At 38.5% G+C, this 4,679-nt stretch overlaps 1 long non-coding RNA gene across 1 annotated transcript; it reads left to right on the top strand.

The window, feature by feature from the left end:
• Positions 1–104: 104 nt before the first annotated feature.
• Positions 105–3,111, top strand: LOC106733876 (uncharacterized). Its single transcript, XR_001369729.2, has 3 exons — positions 105–272; positions 423–611; positions 1,090–3,111. It is a non-coding gene; the product is annotated as an uncharacterized LOC106733876 (long non-coding RNA).
• The last annotated feature ends 1,568 nt before the right edge of the window (positions 3,112–4,679 follow it).

The following is a 4,679-nucleotide window of genomic DNA, read 5'->3' on the forward strand; positions in this document are numbered from 1 at the left end:
CCGGCTCCCGCGCCCGGTGCCGGCTCCGCTGACGAGCGCGCTCGGTCAAGAATCCGGAGGAGCCCGCCCCGCCCCCTTGCTCCAGCGCCCTCCAATGATCTCGGCCTACAGAGGGCAGCTCCGTCCAATCCCGTGTCGGAAAGCCCGACCAGTCCCCGAGAGTGGAGCCAATAGGACGCGACTCCGGCAACACACCCGCCCTGATCCACTTAGGAACGAACCGCTCAGAGCCCAGGCGTGGGACCCAGATGCGGGCACCCAGAGCGAGTCAGGTCAGGCGGGAGCCGTGTCGCAAAGTGGGAATCTGTTCAGGGAGGTCCGATACTTAAATTACAATTATTAGGAGGAGTTAAAAAAAGGGAATGTTGGACACACTACTTTTGTAGGTTTTCTAAATCCCTCAATTTAAATGCCTTTTCTAGAGAAAGTTGGGCTATGAAGGAAATCTGCACACACTCGCTGTGGCACCATGAACTGTTCGAGTTTAGGCCTTGGCTTGTAGAATACAACTCCAAAGTGCCAAAGCACGCAGCGATCAGGTAGTGCGTCGCAGTCCTGAGCTTCTCTATATGCTTAATAAATGTTCTAGACACCGAGTATCTGAAAGAGAGGTTAGTTTCTTTTCTGCTACAAAATGCAAGCTGTCATTGACATTGCCATGTTTTTTCCCCCTTTCAAAAGAACATTGTATTAAAAATTGAAAATAGTTTTCTATGTAAATCATTTTTATGTTAATTTTATTGTGTAATAAAGTCATACAACCTTCAGTGTAGCTTGTATGAAATACCTTAATAGAAGAATATAAAGATAAAGTTGATATTTGATTTGGAAGGATTACTCATTTGTTGTTGTCCCTTTGACGTTTATGAACTTTTGAGTGCTTTACTGAAAGTAGAATAGACCGCGATAAAAGCAGTATTTGGTTTTACATATTTTTAAATAAAATTATACTATTTGCACCTCAAATTATTGTACTGGATTTCTTTTCTCTGGCAATAAATTTTACATTTAAAAATTTTTATATACATGTGACATGTCCCTTTTGCATAAATTATTTTGGTAACCAAATCTTTTTTTTTTTTTTTACAGATGATCTATACGAAAAGCCAAAAGAAGAGAAAAATAAGTAGGAGAGATATCAAACAAGAAAACATGGCCACATTACCACCTTACTTTCATGACTGAAACTTACCATGCCTTCCCAGATGACCTCCAAGACTAAGTTTTGTCCAAAAAAAAACACCTTCTGGATTGATTTTTAGCAAATCTTGTGATAACCGTTTTAAGAGTAGAACATGCACAGCTCTGCCTGCCTCTCTTGAATGTGGTGAGATCCAACCAAGAAAGTGTCAAGCACGTTGTTTTCTGTAAGAGACTGTGCCAAGTGCAAAGTGGCATTAAATGCATTATAATTACTTGGGTTTCCTTACAGGCAAATATCAAGATACCTGCCTACAAGCAGCCTACTAATATTTCCTCTGAATGTCTTTTTATTTTCTGTCCAAAATATTTTCGAGCCTGCCAGTTTTCTCTCAAAGGAGATTGGAATGAAACTTCTGACTCCTAATTCTAGAGCAAAGCAGTACTTTCAGGTTTTTTCCTCTTTTTCTCTTTTTTGAATGGAGAGCGTTTTGGAAGTGGAGACTAAAGCAAGAAGTAATTCTGGATAGGAAAAGTTTGAGAAATGTTACTTTTTACTGATTACTCGGAAACATTCCTCAAAACAAAATGGATCATAATGTCTATTCAATATTCTTCTGTTCATAATGTTCAAAAACATGCGCAAGCTTCAATGAATACATATAAATAATGTATCCTATGCCAGCTAATGTGCATGGTTTTACAAGGAGGTTGTTAATGGCTGAATAAAATTTATACCCACATAAGCAAGTGAAAAACTTGCAGGCAGTTTATTAGGGACTTAACTTACGAATTTCGTGCTTAATTTTTAAAGAAGAAAGTAAATGTGTATTTTTAGATATATCTCCATGTGTCATAAAGTAATTTGTTTACTTTGTTCCAAAATATGCAATCTATTACAGAAGTCTAATTTTTACTTCAAACAAATGTACATATGGTAACTCTAGAATGTAAAATTCGCTGAATTTAATTGAACCAGCAGTTGTTATTTTCAAGTAATTAAGTGTGCATATTTCATTTTCTGAGTGAAAATTGTGGAAGAATTGATCAATGTTAGTCTAATATGCATGGCTTAAGTATTTAAAACAAACCCAGTGTTTGGTAATTTTCTGATTTTCAATAAGTCTATACGCACTTATTTTAGAGAGCTGTCAGGTTTAAGATATACTTAAATGTTTATCTGAGAAACTGACTTCGGGGTTAGTTCTAGCATTCATAAAGACTTTTTTGTTGTTTTTTACGATACACAGAAAATTTTTTAGAAGTTGGTGATATGACTAATCATAACATTAATTTCCCCATGTTTTTACGTTTAAGATAATGTTTCAAGATTGCTTCATTAATGAGTCTAACAACTGGATTCAGATCTTTTAGATCCTATAGTTGAAATGTCTCTGTATTTCTGTGTTTTGGAAAAATCAGACTTCTATGTGACTTCAACTCACTTCTATGTGACTTCAATCCAGTTCATTCAGAGAAAAATGATGTCATTAGGAAAAATGCAATAATATCTATATAGAGAGAATAGAAAAATAATTAGCTATTTTTTTTCTTTCTACTTCTGAAAAGGATAAAGAAAAATATTTTTGTGAATCATACCCTTAGATCCCTTTAATTCTCCTTTTATAAAGTCTATACTTCATATTTTTAACCCAACCTTGAAGAGTTTCTTCATTGTGTGACATATTTATGGCAAGAATCTTTTATATGCCTATGGAGAAACAGAGAAAAGGTTTTAGAAAACACTGGTGATGGGCACACTAAACCCCTTATCCTGTTTTATCTTACATCATGGTCTCTGGAGGCAATTTCTTTCTGAGTTAAGTATTAAGAGAAACTTTGTCCCCTCTGAAATGAAATATTTGTAATTTGTTTGGATTTCAACTCTCAGAAAGTTCAGAGCTAAATTCACACCTTAATTTAACAAGATATTACAGCCTGCTTCCCTGTAATTTTTAAAAATAAATATCATCGTTATGTTGTCTTGGTTTAGTACTGTTCATCTCTATATTATTTGCTTCTATTTGCATGCACACAATTTATTTAAACCACTTAAAATGCTTTCTGAAATGAGGTTAATTATAAATGCATGAATACCATTTTTTTTTAGAGTTTTTGGCTGTAGGGTGCGTGTGCTCGCCAGAAAGGCAGAGAGAGACAGAGAGACAGAAAGTGAGAAATCACCCCTCAGGGGGGATGGCCATGCCACAATCCCTTCTCCATCCTCTTCTCAGGATCTTGGGCACCCATGCACACGTACCCGGCTTGAGTTTAAGCTGCCGGGTCTGAGACTCAAACCGTGGTCGACTATGTGGGAGTCCAGCGACATAGCCATTATGGCAACTGCTGGTCCCATGAATCCCATATTTTGAGCCATACATAACCCCTGGGTATGATAAGGTGAACATAACTATAATATTTTGTGAGGATGACATGAAGGAAAGTACTATGATTTTCTTTCACCAGCGAATGGGAATCTGCTAAACCAGGTAGAACCTCTCAAAACTCTTTGCAGAGCAGCAGAAGAAATTAGAGGGACTAGGCAGGGAGAACTTACTACATTTTTTTGGAAGTCACTTAGGGCCAGCAGGTGGCATGGTGGTTGAAGCACTGGACTCAGGCATGGCTGACCATGGTTCAAGTCTTGGACCTAGCAGCTTGCTTTCTCACTTTCCTTTTCTCTCTCTCTGATGAGTGCACATGTTCTGTGGCAAATTAAAAGAGAATAATAATAATGATAAATAAAATTAAATAAAAAATTCTTTTTTTGTTGAGAGGTTTTCACTAGAGGGCGCGTGCGCTCGCCAGATAGACAGAGACAGAGAGATAGAAAGTGAGAAATCACCCCCCAGGGGGGATGGCCACACCGCAATCCCTTCTCCTCCATTCTCCTCTTGGGATCTTGGGCACGCACGCACATGCGCCCTGCGTGAGTTTAAGCCGCCAGGTCCAGGACTTGTACTGCGGTTGACTACGTGGGAGTCCAGCGACATAGCTATTACGCTAACTGCTGGTCCCGATAAATAATTCTTAAAAAAGTTTGTTATTCTAAAAAAGCTTCTGAGTAAGATGTTATCTTAGAACTGTTGAAGAACTTCGACTAATCATTTCTGTTTTGTTTTGTGAGATACATTTTAACTTTCTAGAACTTGCAGGTTAAAAATACGCCATGTCCTTTTAAGGTAGTTTATGTCCAGCCTCAGTGGTACAGGTGGTAGCACGGTTCTCTGCAGTTCTGGAAACAATATGGCTGGCCATGAGTTTGAATCCCGGGGTGATCTGAAACATGCCAAGCACTTATACCCAAAATTCTGACTAGCTGCAGGGCTGGGCAAAGGGAGTTATGGCTGACAGGACCCTGTAGGGGGCGCCTGTCTTACTCTCTTGCTAGTATATCTGTCACTCTCCCTCTAATGAAAGAAATGAAATTTTCTGTTACTTATGACTAACGCTTTCCTAACCACTGAAAACCTGCAGGTCAGCACATAGAAGGTTTTCAGTGGTTAGGAGAGTGCCGGTTATAAGTAACAGAAAGTTCA

Source organism: Tupaia chinensis, unplaced genomic scaffold, assembly GCF_000334495.1.
Source record: "Tupaia chinensis unplaced genomic scaffold, TupChi_1.0 Scaffold145685_1, whole genome shotgun sequence".
In the NCBI taxonomy this organism is placed as follows: domain Eukaryota; kingdom Metazoa; phylum Chordata; class Mammalia; order Scandentia; family Tupaiidae; genus Tupaia; species Tupaia belangeri.